At 41.6% G+C, this 25,170-nt stretch overlaps 1 long non-coding RNA gene across 1 annotated transcript in view; it reads right to left on the minus strand.

The window, feature by feature from the left end:
- Nucleotides 1-24,365, minus strand: part of LOC120889759 (uncharacterized) — a 36,656-nt gene extending 12,291 nt beyond the window's left edge. The window contains exons 1-3 of the long non-coding RNA XR_013437996.1: nucleotides 12,434-24,365; nucleotides 11,928-12,070; nucleotides 2,093-2,246 (exon numbers count right to left, since the gene is read on the minus strand). This is a non-coding gene — a long non-coding RNA (uncharacterized LOC120889759). The remainder of the gene's footprint in view (nucleotides 1-2,092; nucleotides 2,247-11,927; nucleotides 12,071-12,433) is intronic.
- Nucleotides 24,366-25,170: the final 805 nt, after the last annotated feature.

The following is a 25,170-nucleotide window of genomic DNA, read 5'->3' on the forward strand; positions in this document are numbered from 1 at the left end:
GGTTTGGATTTGAGGTGTCTCCCAAAATCTCACGTGTGAGACAATGCAAGAAGGTTCAGTGGAGAAATGATTGGGTTTTAAGAAGCTTAACCCAATCAATGATTTAATCCCCTGAAAGGGATTAATTGAATCATAACTGAAGTGGTATGGTGTGGCTGGAGGAGGTGGGAATTGGGACATGGTTTTGGGTATATATTTGTATTTGGGTGTGGAGTCTCTCTCTGCTTCCTGATCACCATGATGTAAGCTGCTTTCCTCTGCCACGTTCTCCTACCATAATGTTCCGTCTCAAATCAAGCCCTGAAGAATGGAGCCAGACTTCTATGGACTGAAACCTCTGAAATTGTGAGCCCTCAAATAAACTTTTTCTTCTCTATAATTGTTCTGGTCTGGTCCTTTAGTCACAATAGCAAAAAAAAAAGCTGACTAAAACACTATGTATTACTTATCTATCATCTATAATCTATCTATTGTCTATGTTTGTCAGATTTCCATTGTTGTGACAAAATACCTTAGAAAAAGCAACTTAAAGGAGGAAAGATTTATTTTGGCTTATGGTTTTAGAGGCTTCAGTCCATGGTCTTTTTGCTGTTTCTGGGCCTGAGGTGGAGAGGCATCTTGGTAGAGAGAGCATGGTGGAGCAAAGTTATTCACTTCAAGGTAGCCAGAAACAAAGAGAGAAAGAGAACAGGAGAAAGGAATGGAAATAAGATATATCCTTCAGAGGCATGCCACCAGTGATTTACTTCCTCTAAGTAGATCCCACCTTTAAAGCTTCCTCCACCTCCCAATAGTATCACTAGCTGGGGACAAAGCCTTCAACACAATGAGCCTTTGAGAGTCTGTCTGACTATCTATCTATTATCTATCTATCTATCTATTAATCATCTATCCATTTATCCATCCATCTATTGGTTCTGTCACTCTGAAAAACTCTAATACAGCACCCTATTCTCTGGCCTTTTGGATTGTAAGTCAGGTCTCTCAAGATCTGAAAATCTATGTCAAGTAGGACATTTCTGTATTGGATAAGAAAATGAGGTCATAAAGCCCTTGATAAGACTTATCAAATGAGGTTGGAGTGGAGAGAAGTTAGAAATTATTTAATTCAGAGCTTCCCAATGAGCTGAATTTGTCCTGCAAAACCAGAGCAGGGTTGGGAGCCAAGGAAGACATAGAGGAAAGAAATAAAGGCCACTAAGTGATAAGGTTATATAAAGAAAAATAGAAGGGAAAAACATAGCCTAGTCCAAAAAGAACACACTTACATCTTTATTTCATGTAATATACTTCCTGATCCCCAAAGAGAATTTCCTACCTTCCCATGCTATGTGATACCAGGCAGATCTAAGTCCCTTAGCCCTGATCAGAACAGCTCTCAGAAAAACATCTGTATGGTTTTGCTGACTCTCCTTAACAGAAGGGGCCAGCTCAATGCCTCTAGAGCTTTGTGTAGCTAAGTTGCTGACAGGCTCTGCAAGAAAATGCAAGAGGGTTCTCCTTTTATTACAAATGGGTCTATTCTTCCAGCCTCAGGCTGCAGAGTGTTGTATGAGGGTAACAACAGTTCAAGTTAGGAGTGAGGGGCTTGAGTGGTGAAACCTTAAACTGGACCCTGCACTGGAGAGAGAATCCTTGAAGCAACCAGGGCCTATTCCACTCTTGGCTAACCCCATTGGAAAGTGCTGCAGGCATATCATTTTTGTAGAAACTGGCTACTGGAGGAGGGGAGTTGAGTGGGGCCAAACCTGCTCTCTAGGTTACAGCTGGATCCAGAAACAAATTCTGTTCAACAGGAGCAACAAAGAAGTGATGAAATAAACCAATCAAGTTCTTTCCTGGAAAATAAGAACTTGTGGAGGAACCTGTCAGGCTTAGCCTGTACCACAAACATCAATTGGTTATTCTTCCAGTTCCTGATTTGGTGTGTTGCTCCTTCCCTGCATGGAAATGCTGGATGCTAGAGGATTGTGCAGATTCCCAGAGACCTTCTTCTGCTGCCTTGGTTCTCTCTGTATACAGAGGCAATTTGGTTGTGAAGCATACTTGCAATTCAGAGCCCCCTAATCTGAGTTTCTTCTTTAAATCCTACCTGTGAGTTGGTGATCTGATACTGCAGCTTCTTGCAATCACCTTTCCTCTTCCGGGAATTGGAGTGATGTGGCCAGAGAAATTGCCTGGTGTGATGTGTTGCTGGCTCCCGTAACAATGGATGCTGGAGCATGTGTTCCCTCATGATTCCTCTTCTTCTTTCCATCAGTAAGGAAAACAAACAAACAAAACTTTTGGCCACATTCATTACCACATACGAATCACATTTTAAGAAATCATTCTAGATCACATGACTAGAAGACTAGTGTTAACAAAGAAATGCCAATTAGGCATAAACAGTAGACTACAGATGGGGCCATGAGGTGAGATCCTGAAGTCATTCTATACATTTCCCAGTCCTAAGATTGATGGGGGAGGAAGAGAGAGAGAGAGAGAGAGAGAGAGAGAGAGAGAGAGAGAGAGAGAGAGAGAGAAAGAGAAAGAGATGGAATCAAGCATATTGTTTCAAATGACATTTTTTAAAATGAAGAATCTAATTTTCTGGAAGTCTTACTGGTTAGACTTTAAAGGAAGGATTTATGTTCGCATGAATTGTGCAGAAAGGAATTTTAATAACAGAGAGGCAGTGTGAGACAATGTAGGCCGAGATCATAACTCAGAGACAGAAAGTCTTTCCAGGAGGGATTAGCATACACTGAAAACTCTCCCTGTCACAAGAAAGCACTTCTATGTACTGGAGTTCCCTGGTGAGTATACTTACAGGCATTTATTCACATGATGAATAAATAACCCATTGCTTGCCCTTCCATTGATGATAATAGAGATCAGATCCGCTGTGTAACTAACTGCACCTTACGGGATTTCCAATATGACCATGCAAAACAAGGCTTCTCAACGTCATCCTCACATTAGTAAATTTTGAAGTGGATCATTTATTGTTGGGGTAGGGTCATAAGGATAGTCCTGTACACTATTAGACATATTTATAGGATTCTAACTAAGCAGTATTATGGCCTGTGCCCATCAAATGCCACTTACTACTTGTCTCCCAGTTGTGGCAACAAGATATGGTATCCAGACATTGTCAAATGCACCCTTAGGGACAAATCCCCTCCTTCTTCCTATGTTGAGAACTACTGATGTAGAGGAATGACATCTCTTTTTCTCCAATATTTTCTTTTTTTTTTTTTTTAGAGATATCCTCATAATATTTTATTCATCATAAAAATCATATAGTTTCCTTCTAGGATAAATTACACTATCAAATTGCCCAAGACTGATTAGGTTTTTATTTATTTATTTATTTATTTATTTTATTGGTTGTTCACAACATTACAAAGCTCTTGACGTATCATATTTCATACATTAGATTGAAGTGGGTTATGAACTCCCAATTTTACCCCAAATGCAGATTGCAGAATCATGTCGGTTATACATCCACAATTTATTTTCTAACAATTCCTTTAGGTCTTTGGGGAGTTGCAGAGACTACTGGATATGCTAATCACCAGCATGCTAATAGGGGTGGGTAAGTGTTAACCACATGCTGCCTTGAGTTAACCATTCCAGTCTGGAAGGAAGAGGTGAAAGGTCATTTAGGCATCAGTCAATTCTACTCCCATCCCAAGCACCTGGGTTTCCCATGAATAGCCCTAATCCAGTGTGAGTGAGCCAGATCCTGCTGAGGCTGAGAAAATATGAATTCTGGATTAAAAACATTAAAACAACTCTTTGACAACAGGAGAGACTAGAACAGAGATGAATAATGACACTTCTTCCCTGCAAGAACCCTTCTTATTTTTGTGGCAAAGAAATCTCTGTGCGCTAAGGCAGTGTCATAGTGGGAATTGTTGTCTATAAACAAAATGCTCCCCAAACATATGACGTTTGTCCCAGCTCTGAGCAGACGGATAGAACAAGCAAGCAAGCCTCTTTGGGCTCTATAGACATAGCTAATGCTTGTTTTACATTTGAGGAAAAAAATTGCTTCTGTGGTCAGTAACATCTGAATCCTGTGGATGAGGTAAGCCCGGGTTGCCATGGAGACATGTTTTCTAGCAGTGCCTGCATCATGAAACTGCAGAGTTGCTTCTCATCTGTAGCTGAATGCCCAGATATTGATGAAACTCTTGCACAAACCAGGGCACACCCATAAAGGGAACAAAGCTATTGCAATAGGGAGGCTCCCCAGCTCTTTCCATCAATGGGTCTCAAAGATCCACTTGTACCACAGGAGAGCAATGCAGGGACAGCAGCTTCTGAGCATGCAGCAAAGATGAGATAGACTAGATAGGGTAAAATAGAATGCGCATGAAAACAGGCATGCAAGCCTCCCCCCTCTGCCGTTCAGATCCAAAGAGGCATCTGCTTTGAATACTTCCTTTGAAGTTGAAGCTGGCCCCATTCTCCACCATGCATTCAGGAATCACAAAAGAAGGAACATATCTGTGGCCACAAATAGACTAGACAATATTTTTGAAGGTCATATTTGGCTGCATTCTGGAGTCTTATTTTGCTAGAATAAGCAGTCAGGCCATGGTACAAAACTCATAAATATCATACGAATTATGATTAGACCCAAAGTGGGTATTTCTCACAAGGAGCATTGCCCAGGGTGACCCAGTACAGGTGTCAACACTGTTGGGTGAAACTCAGGCTGCTATTACCATTGGATTTCTCTCTCAGGATGAACTCTCTGATTCTTCTCTAATTCCAGGAGAGATTGGAATCAGATTTTGACAAGTGGTGCCTCAGGGTTGATGTATCTGTTTCCAATAAGCCTAGTTTTATAGTCTGTTGGTAAGTTGACTGCAAAGTTATAAAAGTTGATCTCATAAAAGGGAAACATGAGTGGTTGACACATCACATTGTATCTGTGTCATTCTGTGTTCTGGCGGCTGAACTAGCCCTCATTTATAGCAAAGGAGGTGACATAAAAGTAGAATAATCGGATTTTAATAATGAGGATTTTTTTTTAATCCCCTGGTGCTCTGGAGGGCTAGGACTTTTGTGTGACTTCTGGTTTCCAGGGAAATATATTTTCTTATGCCACTAAGGAGATTTACTAGGTAAATGCTCCCAAAATAAATACTGTAGAGTAGAATGGTTTTTTGCTCCTTTAATAATCAGAGTGAGAACTGATAAAATATTTGAAAGAGATTGTAACCAAAGAAATAAATAGGCCTCAAAGTAACATTTTTTGAGCCATCAAGACATCACTAAATCATTGGATTTGTTTGAAAATAGGATGGCTTCAATTTTCACTTTACAGTATGTCTAATTGCTGGGAGAGATACAGAAAGAATAGCCAATCTTAGAAATAACCCCTCTGATGGATACTAACCTCATTTGGGGGTCCTCCACACTTTGTAGTCTGGCGAAAATATACTTTTGTCTCTGGTCACTGTATTTCTTTTCAAAATTTTGTTACAACAAATGTTCTAGCCAGGGATATAAGGAAGAGAATCACTCATGTAGGTATAGATCCATCAAAATCTGAGGAGGGAAAGAATTACCTGGAAACCTCTATGTGAATGCAAAAATGATAAGGACTCAAGGCTGCTCCAGGGACACCTCTCTCTCTCTCTCTCTCTCTCTCTCTCTCTCTCTCTCTCTCTCTCTCTCTCTCTCTATCTATCTATCTTCCTTCAATCACTCTTTCAGATGGTGTCCCCACCCTCAGCTCCCACATGGCCAATTTGAACATGGCTTTAGATGCTTTTGCTATGACTGAATCTCATGCACCCATCACCTTTGCCTCGCTCATCCATGGCTCAGTATACCTGATTCTGCACCCCCGACTTACCACTCTCTCAGCTCACCTCCGGACCGGCCTCAGGAAATGGCAGTGTATAGACTGACTAGTATAGATTCTTTTCATGCCACTCTGTCAAGTTAATGGTGGGCATACTGTAGACACTAGGGGAACACACGGCATAGTAGCCAGGCCTGCAGGTGGAACAGGCTTTCTTGGAAGGGCTAAGCCTAGACAAGCTGATGTCAACTTTTGGTAACATTTTTTGAAACTTTTTGAACACTTTTTCATATATATGTTGATCAATTGCATTTCTTCTTCTAAGAAGTCTGTTCAGTTCCTTAGCCCATTTATTGATTGGGTTATTTGGGTGTTTTTTTTTTTTAAGTGTTTGAGAGTTTTTTAATGCAGCAAAAACAAACCGATGCACCATCTCTCCACAGTGCCATCTCTTTCCTTTTTGAAACCCCATAGTACCTTTTCAGCGCCTTTTACTAATCATGAGTCACTTTCTATTTTCTCATTATCATTAGTAGAAATATTTAATATCTAAAAGAGAATGAATTACTTGAGGGCTGAATTCGTGCTTGGTTCATTTTTGTATTTCTCCCAGTCTCTTCATGTGCAGCATCTAACTGAATCCCACCAGGGAACTACAGTTCTGCTACTTATGAACTGTGCCTACCTGGGAAAATTATGAAACCATTTTGTTTTGCCTCATCTATTTTAAAAAGTCTATAATAGTGCAACCTACATCATGCAATCATAATGGTCTCACTCACTTGTCCTAGATGACTGTGACAGATGTGACCTCTCTCCGTGTGTCTAGGCATATTCATATGGTGGAAGAAGATTCTGATTAGCAATTACATGATTGATGTAAATTGTTAAGTATAAATACATGAGAGGTACTCTGTGCTGCTTTCATTCCACCTGCAGCCTGAGGCCTTGTTCATGGTCCTCTTCTTCTCTACTTCCACTAACTGCCATCTTGTGCCTTATCTACTGAGCAACAGAATCTAATTGGCAACCAATTCATCTAATAATCTAGTATAAAGAGAAATGGACAGATTATCTCAGGGTTTTTCTCCCACTTTGTAATAGAAGGAAGTTTAAAAAGAGCCTTTACAGCTTCTCAGCAAGATGAGTGACCAAAAAAATTTTTAAAAAGCAGGGGGGATTTTAAAACTGGACATTCAAAGCAGGTAGGGGACTCAGGAGGTTGGATATAATAAAATAAGGAAGAAATCCCCAGCGGCACAGCCACTACCATGGCCAGGCTGAAGTCACCAGCTAGAGCAGTCCCTCTGTGAGCATAATGGAGGGATAAGGGAATTAAAGGAACTAACATTTTTGGGAGGTCCCAGGCATGTATGGGTACAGAGGATTTAGAGATCAAGGACATTGCCTGGCAAACCTGAAAGATGTGCTGCACAATATCCGTGTGTGGGGAAAGAAGCCACTGTCTCTCCAGGTGGCTTGCAAAGGACAAAGGAAGGAACAATTTTGCAGCCAATGTGTGGGTGCTGGCAGCTGAGGGGGCCAATTCTTGGCCCAAAATACAAGCTCAGTAAACACACACGGCACGACATTGAGTATGCTTAAGTGATCAGGAGAAAATCAAACATGAAGAGAGGTTTACATAGGAGATAACTGGTCATGGAAACCCACCTGGCTCTACCCCTACCCCTCCAATTCGACTGCTGGCAGGACCTGCTGGAAGACATGCATCTGGCTAAGAACTCAGAAGAGTAGAGCCAGGAGAGATTGTTTGGAGACTGAACCCAAGACCAGGAAATGTGGGGTCTGAAAGTGACATAGGGGACTAAGAATTGGGTCCCCCACCACAGAAGTGGAACCCAGGGGAGGAGTGGTACAGTCTTCCAGCCTGGACCAGCAAGTACTGGGCACTGGAGGTGCACTGATTTAAAATCTCCAGATCAACTGACCTTCAGCAAACATCCTGGAGCCCATCTAAGTCTAAACCCTACCTCCAGAAATTATGAGATTACCTTTCTCACTCCTGCAGTCAAGAGGGTGGAGCATCATGCTCCAGATGACCCCACCTAAAATTGCTGACATAGCCAGGTGTGGTGGCATGTTCCTGTAATTCCATCAGCTCAGGAGGCTGAGACAGGAGGATTGCAAGTTCAGAGCAAGCTTCAGCAAAAGCCGGGTTCTAAGCAAATCAGTGAAACCTCGTCTCTAAATAAAATACATAATTGGGCTGGGGATGTGTCTCAGTGGTTGAGTGCCACTAACTTATCTATCCCCCCGCCCCAAAAAAAAAAAAACTGCTGAGAAGAGAAACAGAATCTTTTGAACTCCAGTGGAAAGAATTCTTTAACTTTTCATCAAGATCTTTTATTATTATTTTTTTCTGTTTAATTGTGACCTTAGTGGTACATTGACATTTATATATATATTCATTTTTCCTCATTTCTAGTGTTTTTGAAACCAGTTATTTTTCATGGATTAGTTTATTGTGAACTAGGGTGTTTTATTAGTATATTCTAGTTTTGTTTTGTATTCTTTTACTTTTATTTTTAATTTTTAAAATTTTTTACCTTATATGTGTACATTTTTACCTTGATTCTCTTTTCTTCTGCTAACAGCTAATCTCTATTGTTCTCTTTCACTTTTCCTTTAACTTTTTACTTCTTCTCTCTTCCTCGATCATAATCATCACATCCTATATCACTTGTCTTCTCTCCTGTCCACCATTTGAAGTTATAAATCCTTTTACAAATTTTCTGTTTTTATTGTAGGCAATAACTTTTCATATCATTTCTGTGTATTGTGATAATTAACATTGTAGATGTCATAGCTGGAAATATTTGGTTTAATGATGTATATTATTTGCATTGGTTGTTGTTATTATTTGTCTCCCCCTAAACAGTGAAGTACTGGAAACTTTCAGGGACACAGTAAGTCCATAGGGTAGAAATTCTACTGCCTCAGATTCATACTGTTAAATGGTAGACACACAAGCAACATGAAAAAGCAAAGGAACAAATTGCCCCAAACAAACCAAGATGCTCCGATACAGAATCCATCGACACCACAGTGGAAGAAATGGCAGAGAAGGAGTTTATAATGTGCATAGTTAAACTGATCTGTAAAGTAAACGATGGAATAAGAAATGAAATAAGTGAGAAAATGCAGGAAAAGAAAGATCACTTCAATAAAGAGGCAGAGATTCTGAAAAAAAATTAAGCAGAAATCCTCAAAATGACAGAAATAATAAACCAAATAAAAAATTCAATAGAAAACATCACCAACAGACTAGCCACTTGGAAGAAAGAACCTCAGGCAATGAAGACAAAATATGTGATCTTGAAAATAGAGTTGACCACAGAGAGAAGATGTTAAGAAACTATGAATAGAACTTCCAAGAACCATGGGTTAACATGAAAAGACTAAATTTAAGATTTATCAGGATAGATGAAGGTGTGGAGATACAAACCGAAGGAGTGCACAATCTTTTCAAAGAAATAATATCAGAAAATTTCCCAAACCTAAAGAATGAAATGGAAAATCAAACACAAGAGGCTTACAGGATCACAAATGTACAAAATTACAACAGACCCACACCAAGGCAAAATATTATGAAAATGCCTACCATACAAAATAAATATAGAATTTTAAAGCCTGTGAGAAAAAAAAATGTCAAATTACTATAGGGGGGAATCAATTTGGATCTCAGCTGATTTCTCAGCCCTGACCCTCAAAGTTAAGAGGTCCTGGAATAACCTATACCAACCTCTGAAATAAAATGGATGCCAACCAAGAATTTTATACCCAGCAAAATTAAGCTTCACATTTGAAGATAAAATGAAAACCTTGCATGATAAACAACAGTTAAAAGAATTTGCAACTAGAAAGCCTGCGCCATAGAACATTCTCAACAAAAGATGAAATGAAAAAAAAGTGAAAACCAGCAAAGGGAAGAACTACACTAAAGGAATAGTCAAAGGAGAAACTAATTCAAATTAAAAACTAGAATTAAGCCAAAATGACTGGGAATACAAATCATATCTCACTAATAACCTTGAACATTAATGGTCTAACCTCATCAATCAAAAGACATAAACTGAAAGACTGGATTAAAAAACAATACCTAATAATATGCTGGCTCCAAGAGATTCTCCTCATAGACAAAAATATCCACAGATTGAAGGTGAAAGGATGAGAAAAGACATTACTCAAATGGATCACAGAAACAAGCAGGGGTTTCTATACTCATATCAGATAGAGTGGACTTTAAGCCAAATTTAATCAGAAGGGACAAAGAAGGCCATATCATACTGCTTAAGGAAATTATACAAGACATAACAATTGTAAATATTTATGCCCCAAACAATGGGGCATCTACATATATCAAATAAACCCTTCTCAATTTCAAGATCTAAATAGACCAAAACACAATAATACTGGGTATTTTAACATGCCTTTGGCATCACTGGATAGGTTCTCCAAACAAAAAAATAAATAAAGGACCTTTAGAAGTGAAAAATACAATTGGTAATTTAGACTTAACAGACATATATAGACTATTTAATCCATCAATGACTGAATGCACTTCCTTTTCAGCAGCACATGGATCCTTCTCTAGTATAGATCTTGTTATGTAAGCTATCAAATATGTTGGCATACAATTGTAACATTACCTTAATATATCTTTAGCATCTGTAGGGTTATTTTGATAGCTTCCTTTCCATTTATATTAATTTTTGTGTTCTTGCTTTTTCTTTGATTGGGTTATTTATTTTTTATCAATTTTTAGGTGTATTATTTCTCTTCAATTTCATACATTTCTGCTCCTACTCTTATTTTTTCCTTCCTTCTACATAATTTGAAAATAATTTGATTGTTATTTTAACTTCTTTCTGATACAAGTACTTTAAATTATAAATGTTCATCTGAGTACTGTTTCATCCCAGAGATCCTGATATTTTAAGCATTTATTATCATATAGTTCAAAGCACTTTTTATGTACTTTTCCTGTGCTTTTCTTCCTTGACCTCTGAGATATTTATAAGTGTACCATTTAATTTTGAAATTGTTGACAAATGGGAGTGGGGTTCTATATATCTTAAGGTGATTGAATTCTAATGTAATAAATCATGTAGTAAACACAATATATATGATTTCAAATTTTAAAAAAAAGGAATGTAAATTCTTTTTATATTGATTGTATTGGTTACATACATGTCAAACTGATCAAATTGCATACTTCAAACATGTGCATTTTATTGTACTTCAATTTTACCTCAATAAAGATATGGGGGGAAAGAAGCAATCTTTAAAAGATAATTATTAAAAGTGTGACTTTTGGAGCCATTTGGACCAAGCTATGAGTGTGTTATGGTTTGGATATGAGTTGTCCCCTAAAAGCTCATATGTGAAACAACACAGCAATGTTCACAGGTGAACTAATTAGATTATGAGAGCTGTACCTTATCAGTGGATTAATCCATTTGATGGCTTAATAATTTGAATGGATTATTGGGTGGTAACTGTAGGCAGGTAGGACATGGCTGAAGGAAGTATATCCCTGGGAACTTGTCATTGGGGATTATATTATCCATGGGTCCTTGCATTCAAACTCTCCCTCTCTCTCTGCTTTCTGACTGTCATGAACTGAACATCGTTCTTTCTCTATGCCCTTCTGCCATGATTTCTATCTCACCTCTGACCCAGGGCTAGGGAGTCAGCTGACCATGTACTGAACCTCTGAAACCATGAACTCAGAATAAACTTTTCCTCCTTTAGATGGTTCTTGTTGGGTCTTTTGGTCACAACAATGAAGAGCTGACTAACCCAGTATGTTTTCTCTATTACCTACTACTCAAGTGACCCTGAAAAGATTATGATGACTCCCTAAGCCTGTTAGAGGTACAACTTCTACTTGACAAGACTGATGTGGGACATAAATACACATGGCTCTGTGGAACAGATTCCCCATTACACCTTTTCCTCCCTTATTATTTCAGATACTTTAATTTCTACTACAATTGTCCTGGTTATGTGATCTTGCTTGAAGGGCACACTAATGTCAGGAATATCTTCCAAAGGCCCCATTTTAAATTTAGCTAAATTTAGGATTGTCTGGAAATACCTTCATCTCCTGTGAGCTTAGCTGTTGAGTTCTACATTCATATATGGTGGCCATTTGCACAGCTGTAAAACAGGATTATAGCACATGACTGTACCTCCTCCATTCCGGTTTCACCATGCCCTGTAAACCTGCACCGGGTTGCACTGCATATAAAATGAAAAAAAGAAAGAGAATGATGTTGGAGAATTGGGTTGCAGCAGACTATTTAACTTTCTAAAATAACTTTCCAATCTGCCATTGCTATGGCGACTGCCCTTGTCTAATTCTCTATCATTTCTTACCTAGATAATTATGTTTGCCTCTTTTTCACCTTGGATGCATACAAAAAACAGGGCCTGTGAGGACTTCTGTGCTGAAAACTTGCTAAGGAATAACCCAGAATCAAAATTGAAGGACAGACAGAGTGAGAGAAGAAGAAAGGTCAGTATAGGGTATATGACTAAAGTCACTGCTTTAGGCACCTAGGACCCACCTACGATCTTTTGAGGAGTGTATAAAAGACTTACCATCATCATCTCCCTGTTTTTGCCAATTGTCTCACATTATCTTCTGGCTGAGTGTTGCTTCTGGAAGAATGAAGTCCCCCTGAACTCTCAGATTGCTCCTGTGCATGGGCCAACAGAGCTCCCCTGGCATTGGCATGATTGGCAGCCATGTGGAAAGATGCATTCGAGGTTGGGGCCGTTGGTGTGAGGTAGAATTGTCTGGCTAAGGATGGACTTAAAGGTGAGGCTGAGCAAGCATGGGCCGAGCATCCATACAGTCTTCCAACGATGCCACTCTCATCGTACTTAGCACTTGATTTTGTCTGTTGTGGTTTGAATGTGAGATGTCCCCCAAAAGCTCACGTGTGAGAAAATATGGAAGGTTCAGAGGACAAATGATAGGATTGTGACAGTCTAAACCTAATCAATGAATTAATCCCTGATGGAATTAACTGTGTAGTAACTGGAGGCAGGTGGGGTATGGCTGGAGGAAGTGGTTAATTGGGGCCATGATTATGGGAAATATATTTTGTACCTGGAGAATGAAATCTCTCTCTCTCTCTGCTTTCTGATTACCATCTGAGCTGCTTCCCTCTGCCATACTCTTCATCTATGATGTTCTGCCTCACCTTGAGCCCCCAGGGATGGTGCCAGCCTTCTATAGACTAAGACCTCTGAAACTGTGAGCCCTCTAATAAACTTTTCCTCCTCTATAATTGTGCTGTTCAGATCCTTTTAGTAACAGCAGCAAAAAAGCTGACCAAAACATGCTCTTACCTACATAGGAGCTATAGCAATTACTTCTTTAAAATATAACAAGGACCAGACACACATACACACCCAACTGTCAGAACATAAACCAGTTCTATTGATAAAGAGCACAATACTAACATGGCCCAGGAGACCGTGACCCAGTTCCACCCAATACTCCTACCTGTCCTCCTAGAGTGAGGTCCACTCTGAACCTCACTGCCAATTTACCTAAAAATGCTAAGGGACTTCCTGCTGATTTACCTAAAAATGCTGTGCCTACACTCACCATAGGGCTTTTTACATGTGACTTCCTCTACTAGTGATGAGGCCCTAATTGTCCTTTACCTCTCAGCTCAAATATCACTTCCACAGTGGAGCCTTCCTAACCCCATCTCTAGGATAAGCCAAGATCCCTTGTCAAGAGTCTCATAAAACCACACCCTCTCCCTTTAGACACAAGCAAATTGTGTCAGCACTGGCCTGGAGTGAGAGGAGGGGGCAGTAGCTAGAGGACAAGGCTAGGAGAATGGTTTACTTCTTACTGCATACCCTCCGGGATCTTTACACATTTATACCATGTTTTTTGTGTTACTAACTAAAAACATTAGCTGATCACAAATAAATCAAATTAATGAGACAAGTGCAAAAATCTTCTGGTTAACTAAGCTTTCTGATTACTGTATGTATGGACCCTCCTTCTAAATCCCTGCCTTTCCCAGATCTTCCTTTTCTGTTTCCCTTCTCTAAGAGCTGGCCTCTCACTTTTTGTGGGACATTTCTTATTTTCTTCCTGAGACTAAATGGGTTCAGAAAAACTTACATTCCCACTCTGAGGGTGTATGTTATCCTTCATCCATGATTCGTATCTACCACTTCTTAAGGGCTTGAGGTGGTAAAGACCATCAATACTGGGTAGGGGAAGCTGCCTGGGGATAAAGATTATTGGAGCTTTTCAAATAAGCAGACGGAGATGTTTCACACACCAGATTTGTACCACATACCTGGGCAACGAATTTGACTTTTAAAATCTGACAACTAAGACAGCCCTCCTTCCAAAAAGGCAAGGAGAAGGTTCGCTTACTTGGCAAAATTATATCCATGAGTGTCTAAATTTGACAGATTCAAGAAGAGCTGATGATTTGTAAATGTCTTTCAAAAAACTCAGTCCTGTGTCCCAAATCACTTGGCTCCTTTCTTCCAGACTCATTCCAGCTTCCATGCTCTCCCTTTACTGAGACAGCCCATTCCTTGTTTAACACCTCTCTCTCTCTCTCTCTCTCTCTCTCTCTCTCTCTCTCTCTCTCTCTCTCTCCTATTTGACATACTCCTGTATTCCTTCTTTTATCCCTTCTTTCAGTCCCTTTGCCTACTGTTGAGTCTCAAACACCTTCCATGGTTGTTTTAGTCAGTTTTCTGTCACTGTGACGAAATACCCAAGTAATCAGTTCAAAGAGGAAAAGCTAATTTGGTCTCATAGTTTCAGTGCATGTTTGCTTGGCTCTGTTGCTTTCGGCCTGTGGTAGCACAGTACAACACGGCAGGAGTGCGTGGTGGAGAAGGCCTGTTCATTTCACAGCATCTAGGAAGCAATGTGTGAGAGGAAGGGGCTGGGGTCCCATTATCCCTTTCAAGGGCATACCCCCAATGACCTAACTTCCTTCCACCAGGCCCCACCTTCTAGAAGTTCTATCAGCTCCAAATATTGCCAGCCTGAAGATGGAGCCTTTAACATATGAGACTTCGGGGAACATTCTAGACCCAAACTATGGCAGTGGGCTTCTAGGTTTCTCCATTCCTAGCACTTCTGGCCAACGATAAGATTTGAAAGAGTACCCAAGAGAACTCAGCTGTTGCAAAACATATCTTCTCTTCCAGAATCCTGTCTCCCAAGGGGCTTCTGAATAGTTCAGGTCCCAGTTGGTGCTCTCTTTCTTTCTAAATGTACTTCTGCCACTTTTCCATTCCTGAGAAGTGTTCTCTAGAGCAGCTTTCTCTCTGGCTGCATGGGGGAGGGAGGCATCCATTCCTTGTCTCTGCCTCACCCTGCTGGGTGCCAGATACCTCCCAGAAGCACACCTGAGGCTATTGCTTATTTCCTTACTGGTCCCATAGCAAGTGCATCATCTCTCCCTCCTGCACCCAGGTTCAGACTGCTGCTGCCCATCAAAAGCACGTGACTAATGGACCCTCTCACAGAGAAGTCAGATTTGGCTGGGGTTTTAAGCAGAGAAGCCACTCATGACTGCAGTTTAAGTATCTTTGGCAGCAACAGAGCACAAAGGTCTTTTAAAGAAAGTCATCCCCTATCTGTCAGAATAGCAGAGCCAGTTGTTAATATTTTATTATCCTTTATCTCCAGAGGTGGGGGTGGAGAAGGGAGTTATTTTCCATGTGTGAGATAGACTAAGTCCTGAAGCTTACAGAGTTTATATAGCACTGGTTGCCAGAGTTCCTTTTTTGTCTTACTCTAGAGGGGAAAAATAAAAAATTAAACTGCCCACTTACAGATCAATTGCATCTTCTGCTATACAGCAACATATGGCCCTGGAGCACGAAGCCTTTGAGCCAGGCCTCATTACTAGACAGCTCTGTGAAAGTGGGTTAAGCTCAGCCAGAATCCCACCCCCCCTTATGCCTTCGTGGCAGGGATTCCTGTCCATGCAGCTGGAACAACCATGCTGAAGCACTCCTTGGGGTTCTCCAGAAATTAGTCCAAAGTCAAAAAATATCAACTGATACCCCAAAATAAAAATCTTCTACCACATTTTCTTTTTCTTACTTGGCTTTCTTTGGAATTTGCGTCCCAAAGGCATATCCTGGGACTTTTACAGATGCAGTCTGTGAATTGGGGGAGAATGGGGTAGGAGGAAAAGGGAAGAGGTCGGTGTGGGTGTGAGGAGGAGGAGAAAGAAGCAGCAATAGTAATTTAATGGAGTGATGAGGGATGGAAATGGGGTGGTTTGTATAGCTGCAGGCAGAGCTGAACCTCAGAGTTCATTTGAACAGACTCTGGGATGTGAGCGGGGGAGTTAGCACATTTGAGGAAATGCTTTTCAATATATAGAAATATCTTTGTATTCTATCCTGACTTTCTTTCCGTCATTCATTCATTCATTCATTCATTCAGTTATTCATCAGAAAATCATTATGAACATTGCTATGTACTGGCCACGGGAGACACAGAAGTGTATAAGACCAGAACATTTTTCTTCTTCTTGGAGCTTCCTATCTGGCAGCATCCCCTTTGCCTCTCTGAGGATAATTAGTCTAATCCCGGAATCTAACTCCACCCCCATTTGTCTGATGGAGGCTGAGGATAAGGGTGGCTAGTTAGAGAGGTACTTATCCTTCCACACTGCTACCATGGGTCTCAGTCGAAGGCAAGGAAGAGATGTGCCGGGGAAGGCAGAGCAGCAGTCACTACAGCTCTGCCCAAAACTGTCCTTAAATGGAAAAGATCCAGGCAACTAAGAGCTTATTAAATTAGGTTGTTTGACAAACCAACAGATCCAGCCTGGAGAAGAGCAGGCATGGGGTAGGCAGAATATGCTACAACCATCTTCAAAGACTTGAAGGAGATCATAGTGGAAAGGAAACAGACATTTATTGTGGCTCCATAAGACACATTTTCAATGCTGCCTGGAATCTCTAGGAAACTTCACTTGGGCATAACATAAGGAAAAATAATCCAAAACAAAGAGCTGTCCAGAAATGCAGAGCTGCTCCTGGAGGTAGTAAGCTCCCTGCCTCTGGAAGTAGACAGGTAGCATCTGCACAGACAAGCTTGTGACTCTACAGAAGAGACTGCTGTATTGGGTGGCAGTTGTGTCCATCTGATTTTTAACGTCCCTCCTAATTTGAACTTTGTGATTCTGTGAAACATGGAACAGTTTTATTTTTAAATCTACAACTTATTTTTAACGTGGAGGTTCGTTTCCCATATGATTTTTTTTTTTGTACAGTTGGGAATGAAAAGTTTCCAAAGCCCTTTCCTTCATGTCTACCTTCATAAAACCATTCCAGGACATCTTTCCCCATAAGCTTTTCACCATTGGAAGCCCTGTGCCAACAGCGTCCAGGACCTTATACCCACAGAAAAATTGCATATGCTTCTGAGATTCTGGAAAGCCAGAACATCCTTGTCATTAATAGAAGGTGCTCTGAGGTCTTAGTTAATTCTTATTTTCCTTTCATAGTTTTCAGAGGCAGGGATTCAATGCCAGCGAGTGCATTGTAACAAGAATGGTAAAACTTTGCTTGCTGGGAAGGTTCATGAATCAGAGGGGTGCTAAAATTACTCCTGTCACATGGGGCTGCCTTTTTGGGTCTCTCTGGAGTGATTTTAGAGATTCCTAGGATGGCAGTGGGCCTGACATACCAGAGCTCCTGCATCCTGCCTGCTTTTCTGAAAGTTAACTAATATTATTTATGTCCATTTCAGACCTCAACCTTGGAGTCTCTCTTTGGGTGTTTTGGGTTAGCTATGGCCTCTGATTCTTGATGGTCTTGTGGAGCCAGGGGGATAGGTGGTGAGGTGGGAAACCCTGCTAGTTGTAGCCAGCAATTTTTTGGGTGAGGTGCTTATCTCCAGGCTGGGGGAGAGCCAGCTCTGCCTCACAGACTACACACGGCTGCCATCTCCTGGAACTTTCTGTCACCAGCTCTCCAGCTGCTAGGCCTTTGCTGGTGATGAGATGAAAGAACTGCAAAAAAGGAGGGGATGGAAATGAGGGGTGTTAATGCTCTACTGTGGAAGCTCAGTGCTGAAGGTAGTTGTGGTTCTGGGTGACCTAGATGTTCATGCCTGCACAGTCTTGCCTTGGCACTTGCCTTGGTATTCTTCCTGGAATAGCCTTGAGCCCCTTGCAGGTTTACAAAACCAAGCTTCATTTCAGGAAAGGGATTGTCCCTACTGGCCCCTTTGATTTGCCCTCCTTGATTTTCATGCCCTCCTTCTCGTGCACATCATGACAAAAACAAACAAAAACAAACAAAGCACCACTGGAGTTTTCCAAGCAGCATTTTCTTTCTGTCCCAGAGTTCTGGTGCCGTTACAGGGTGCTGGGAAGGGACCATGCCCTACTATCTCCATCCACCATGGCAAAGAAGAGACTCTCAGAGATACAGTCCATTTTTCAAGGGTCTTGGGGACTCCAGATCCAAACGGGAGCAGTGGGATTGATAGATCATCTTCTCCAACTGCTGCTCCAAATGTGTTAATGGTGTCCTAAGTAAGAAGATCCCACTGCTGGGCAACCTCCTGTGATGGTGTTTAATATCCCTTGCTGCAGCGTGCAAGCATGCTCCAGAAGGAATGCTACCCCTCCGGAGCTTTATTTGTGTGTCTCCATCAGGCTTCTTATAACCTTGCTTGATGCAACTTGATTGGAACCTTAACACCCAAGATCTTGGGTCCCAGAGCTATCAGGTTCCAGACAAAATGCCAACCACATCCCCCAAACTCACAGGTGGGTGTGGACAGAAAGTCTCTAAAATGCCAAGTGACCTATTTGCAAGTGGATGAAGGAGGCCAGGAGTGACCTTGTTGGTGGGACTGGGCCAAGTGGGCTCCACTGGTGCAGTGTGTCCCATTGCTCTGCTATTTGACCTGGTCCACAGTTGGCTGGGGGCTGGAGCCCAGGCAGTTGGCTCAATTCAGCTGTGGCCTCTGGCCTCCACACAAAGTCTTTGTCATGAAGCTTGCCAAGCTTTGCCTAATCCTTTCTGTTACTTCAGGGTTTTGGTCAGGAAAGGAAGGAGTTTTGTTTGGCCTCTCTGGAAAAATAGGTTGAGGCCTATAAAGTATGATTTCAGTAGCTGTAGGCATTCATGTTAAGGGCAAGGAGAAAGGGTATGTCATGGGATACATGTCAGCCTCTGGTCATAAGAGTAAACAGATAAAGTGTGGGACTGAGTAGTGTAAACCCGTACTGCCTTGGTACCTACAGCTTCTTCACCTGCTGGAGCTCAAAGACAACACTGAAATTCAGATTCAAAGGCCTACACAGAAACCAAAGCATTGTTCAGGCCAGACAGGAGAGACTTAAGCCTTAAAGGTGGTATACTTGCCAAGGGCAGTGACAATGTCATATATTTATTTGCATTTTCTCATATCATCCAGCATAGTACTTTGCAAACAGTTCCCTGACTGGCATAATGGCTAAAAGCACTGATTTCAGTCCTTATTCTGTGATTTAGCTTTGTGACTTGGGCACGACAGTTATTCTCTCTGTGCCTCAGTGTGCTCCTTTCCTCACTGGGGATAACAATAGTACCTTCCTTATAAGATTGTTTCAAGGAGTAAATGAGATAATTAAGCAACAGGTACTGGTTGGAGGAATGACTAAAATTCACATGAAATTATATTGTAGGATGGCTAAGTTTAGTTTGGGGCCCTTTTTTGCTAGTACTTAATTTTACCCTTATATTTGTCACCTCTATCACATGCCAGGGAGCTTTAGATTTATTTAAATCATGTCACCAAAATAGCTCAGAAGAAATAACCTATATATTGAAAGCTCTAGTAGTTGAGGCAGCAAGTGAGGAGTAGGTGTGAAGGGCTGCCATGTTCTTCAGGCAGGTTGGCTGCTCAGGGCTGAAACCTGCAATTCTTTGCAGCTGGTGGAGCTTTAGCTCCCGGAGCAGTGCTAGGTGACATTGTTCAGCCCTATACTGCACCTGGCCCCTCTTGTGATTAGAGGTCAGCATGCATCACACAGTTTGCCAGGATCAGCACAGCCACAGACCAGAGTGATACTCCCTTATTTCCTCAGAAATTTGTATCTAACCCTTGGCCTCGCTGGTCCTCTGCCCCAGCCACCTGAGAAAGCTGGCCACGAACAACAGGAAATCAAAGGCTACAACACAGGTCAGATGTCCAGAGAAGGGCCCAAAGGTGAACTCCCTGGTCATCAAGTGGGGGGATGGGAGGACACCCTGGCAGAAAAGCCTATACTCAGCTTGGGCTCCAAGCACCCACCATGGGAGGCAGGAGAGTGGACCAGGCTGGACTCCCTCACCCCTTCCCTCCCTGAGCTGAGCTCATTTGTGGTGCAGGCACTGGTCTCCCAGCTCCGCTGCCAAGTCCCTTGGCTTCCCTGGCTGCCTGTGGAATCTGAGCAGGATGATCACTGGCCCAGCTGTTAGGAATCATTTTGAGTATGAAAACAATTAAGCTGGGCAAGAAGCCCACCACCAAATCCTGTCCCCTCCTTTGCACCCTCAGTTCATGGTTTTCCTTTATCCCTTTCCTAGTCACCTTTTTCTATCCATCCATCCCCAGATTGGCTGAGAGCCTCTGCCAACTGTGTGCTAACTCCAAAAGCACCCACTTAACCCTGTGGATTTGAAGACTGGGGTGCTGGGGGAAGGGGTAACCGGGTCCTAGAAGCACTACCCTAGGAGGCTGAGCCAGACTTTGCCAAAGTGCCAGGCATCTGCCTGTACAACACTGCCCAACAGTGAGCTTTCCTGGACTTGTGCTCCCAGCTCTCTGTGCAGTGGAACTTTTGGCACAGAGGTGGCAGATGTGGAAACTGAGGCACAGCTAAGTAAGGCTGAGAACAGCTTGACCATACACCCCAGGCAGCCCCTGAGGCTCTGCAGTCCAGGAGGCTCAGTGCTGTATCTGAAGCAATTCCTGGAACAGCATGGCTCCTCCACGCAAGGCAGAGTGAACTGAATGAGGACCTGGTGCTGGGGGAGGCTCTGGAGCTCTGGACTCTAGCCATGGGGTTCAGGCAAGGGGGATAATGGTGATATCTTTGGTTTCTCGGTTCTGATGCTCCCACACAGTTCCTGACTACTCTGGGCAATGTCTATGCCCCTGTCCCTTCTGATTTCCCCATGCTGTGTCCTTGGTGTTGAGGGCCATGCCTGGCACAGTGGCCACTCAGCACATTTGCCTTGTCTGGCCACTGATGATGCCTACCTTCTGTGGGTACCACTAAGCCTCCAGATCCCCTTCCACTCAAGTTCCTGGGAACCAGGGCAGTTCATCTCTGGCCTCTCCCTACCATCTCTGCCTGTCTCTACTCCACATGCCACATCACCTCTGGATACTCTCTTACCACACCTCCATCCATCCATTCTTCATATTAAATTGTTAATATTTTTCTTCACCTGAGTTATTTGCTTTAAGTACCAAAGTCTCAAGCTATAGAAACAAAACTCTAACTTCAGGCATCTTCAGTGGAGAGAAAGATCTGTCTTGGGGCAGGGTGATCATGGGGGCTTCCAGGGACACAGAAAGTGCTTGGGAGATCCAGCTCCCCAGCCAGCTCCCAGAACTCCCCCTTGTTATCTCTGAGGCACTGAGGAAGCGACCCAGAGACAGAGATATAGTTTCCAGAGAGACTCATAGGGAGTATAAAGGCTGATGACAGAATTGCAGGGGGGACCTGAGAAAAGTATTACCTTGTTCCTCATAAATATGTACAATTATTACACTTGAATCAAAAATTTTATAAAAATGTTTAAGGAGATGGAAACATTAACTGCCCTGAGTTGATCATTACACAGTGTATATGTGTATCAAATTATCACACTGTAGCCTGTGAATGTGCACAATTAAAATAATTAAGAAGTATAAAAAAGAAAAGAAAAGGGAGCTCAGAATGAATTTCTTCTCAGTGTATCACCTTACTGTAAGCAATGGGTATTCCACCCTCTCAGTGAGGGGGGCCGGCGGCCCCACCCACCTTCACAGCTGCTTGGGTGTGGCTGGGGACAGGGAGGCTGAGCTGTTAGAACAGATGATTTCAATTTAAGGCAGCATTTGGGGAGAATATTGTTCCACTTGCTCATTTTTCTTAGTCCTCCCCCACCCCCGAAATGTGATTCGATCAGTGGAGGATGAGAAAGACCCGTATCCATAACAACTCTACTTGAGAGAGAAATATCAGAAACACAGAACAAACTTGGGTTTTATCTGGAAGAGGGCACTGGATGGATAAAGAAACAGAGGCCAAGCAAACTGGCTAGATGTCTCAGGGTTTACCATTCACCCCAGGGTTAGCACCTTGGACCCACAGAAGGTGAAGAGCATGGGGCAGCATTGAGGTGATTATACCCATGGGAACACACCTGATTTTTGCCTGGTTTCTATTAAACCAGTCCCATCTCTCTGGGCTCTAATTCTGCTGGCTTGTGTTTATTTTCATGGCTGATATAACTCAACCAGACTGATGTGCTGGATCTTTCTCCTTTTCAAGCAGTGTTTTGTTAAACATTTTCAATATTGTGTGCACATTAGTGTTTCCAAAGAGGAGTGTGGTCACTATTTCATCTTCCAAGGCCAATGACCATGAGCCCAGTGATCCAGATCAGTTGATAGAAAGCCTAGCCTGGACATTGTTCACAGTCAAAAGTTTACCCCAAAGGGAAAAGATCTTTGGGAAAGATTGAGGAATTGCAGTTCAACTGCTACATCCTTTTGGAGTTTCAGAAGTTGAGTTTCTGAGAAAAAAAATTATTGATTGGACTTGGTATCCCAGCCCATGACCAAAATGACATGTTCAGAAAAGGTGCCTGTAGGGGCTGCAGTGTCTCTGGGAGGCATGCTGCCCAGAACATTTCCAAGGCTGAGCTTGAGGATTTGGGATAGATTAACCCTTATCCTTCCCTGAGGATCTCATCCTGTTAGTGTTTTTTTTTTTTTTTTTTTTTTGAGATCCATATATACCAGCCCAGCTTTGAGCCTGGCCATTACTAATGGCACTGGGTTTGGGAAAAAAAAAAAACCCCAAATGTGACCTCCTCCAAGGGTTTTGCCCTTCACTTGGAACTCCACTGAGTCCTTTAAAGTAGATTGAATCCATATGTTTCTGATTCATTTACACTTAACTCATAAGTGTTCCTTTTTCCTTTTTGGTACTGGGGATTGAACTCAGGGGCACTCAACCACTAAGCCCTATTTTGTATTTTATTTAGAGACAGAGTCTCACTTATTGCTTAGTGCCTTGCCTTTGCTGAGGCTGGCTTTGAACTTATGATTCTCCTATCTCAGCCTCCTGAGCCACTGGGATACAGGCGTGCACCCCCACCCCACCCCCTGTTTTTAATGAACATCTTAAGATATTTTGCAGTTTTGCTTATTTTCTTTCCCCTTTAAGAAACTAGATATACTGGGCTGGGATTGTGGCTCAGCCATAGAGCACTCACTCAGCATGCTCGGGGCCCTGGGTTCGATCCTGAGCTCCACATTAAAAAATAAATAAATAAATGAATGGAATAAAGGTGTTGTGTCCAACTACAACTAAAAAAATAAATATTAAAAAATGAAACTAGATATCCTATCTTATCAATGCATGTGTTAGAGGTGGCAGTGGAATACACCTTATAAGTGAGTCTAGTTTTGGTTCATGAAGGGACTTGCAATGTTTCTGCAGAATGGCTTGATTCGAATGTGGAAAGATTTCTTTTCTGCTTCAAGCATGGAATTTGGAGTGGATATTCATACCTTTCCTCTTAGATGAAAACTTAGTGAATAATATTTCTGCAAATGTCACCTTGGGCAAATTATTTAAACTCTTTTGTCCTCTGCAAAATAGGGATCATCCTACTCTGGACCTCACTGGGCTACTGTAGTAATAATATGTTTGAAGTTGTTATAACACCATGAGTCGCAAAATTCCTCTACCCAGGTTCAAACCTTCGCATTGCTCTATTCTTCCTTTCATATGCCAGCCCTTCAGTCCACTTAACTCCAAATAACTCTTCATTGCTTAGCTCAAACATCACCTATTCTAAGACCATCTCTAATCACCAGCTTTGACTCCAAGAACAGTCCACCAGTCTTTTTGATGTGTCTCTGTAACATCTTACAAGTGCCTCTATTCTCAGACTCATTCCTTGTTGGCTGTTTATTTCTATAATCCTACTTTGCTATTATAAAACTAAGATCTCCTTGAGGCAGGAAATCAACATTCATTGTATTTCCAAAACCTTGGAGGGGGTCTGACTCATGAAAATGCTCAATAAAATTTTGAATTAAGGTAAAAAGGACAGCAAAAAAGGTTCAACACTGCCCATTCTTTTTGGATTTAAAATGAACCAGTAAACTATACCTGGTTATATGAGAAAGTGATGTGGAAGATCTATTTTTTTTGCTCTAAGCACTAAGTTAATGCAAATTGGAGAGCAATTTCCAAAAATTAGCAGCAGCAACATACTTCTTCGCTATCCTTATCAGCTCATTGAGTCATTCTGCACCTTTTAAGACCAAATAGAGATAATCAATGCATAAGGCCAGATGTAATGATAAATATCAAAGTCCTACAGTAGAATTTCAAGCTATTCCTCTTAGGTTTATTAGGTATAATAGAAAAAGGGGAAAGTCCTTTGATATTTTATGAAGGATTTCATTGTCATCCCTGACCTTCTTTCCTCTCTTTCAATCAATATGCTATGAGCATAGACTTAAGGAAATACAAAGTAAGTTGAGATAGATTTAGCATCCAGAGTCATTGAATGGTAAATGTGTGGATAATGAGGTGTGACTGTGCTAGACACTGTAGATCTTGGGGTAATAAAGAAGCACTGGAAAAAGATTGGTTGTAGACACAGAATTACTACTCATGTTGTCTGCCTAGTGGAGAAGATCGTGATAATTGCTAAAACAAAACAACAAAGCATATAGGTAAGGGAAAAATGACCCATGACCAGTGTAATCTGGGAAGGTTATCTGGGGCAGAAGAAGTAACATTTGACTTGAACTTTGAAATACAGTTTGGACTTGAGAGATGGTCATGGGGAAATTGTCCAAGCAAAGAGAACAACCACCTGAGTATGTTCATATTCATGAGATGGACATATGCAGAACACATTTTATGAACGTTCAACAGACCCATGTGGATAGATCATATAGTGGCTGGAAAGAACATAGTGAGGACTAAGTCAAGAGAGATAGACTTGAATTTGAAAGAATTAAGACTACTCTATGTGCAATAGGAACCACTATTTTTGATCATGGAATAACTTTATCAGAATTATGGTACAGAAAAATA

Source organism: Ictidomys tridecemlineatus, chromosome 4 (genome assembly GCF_052094955.1).
Source record: "Ictidomys tridecemlineatus isolate mIctTri1 chromosome 4, mIctTri1.hap1, whole genome shotgun sequence".
NCBI lineage: Eukaryota > Metazoa > Chordata > Mammalia > Rodentia > Sciuridae > Ictidomys > Ictidomys tridecemlineatus.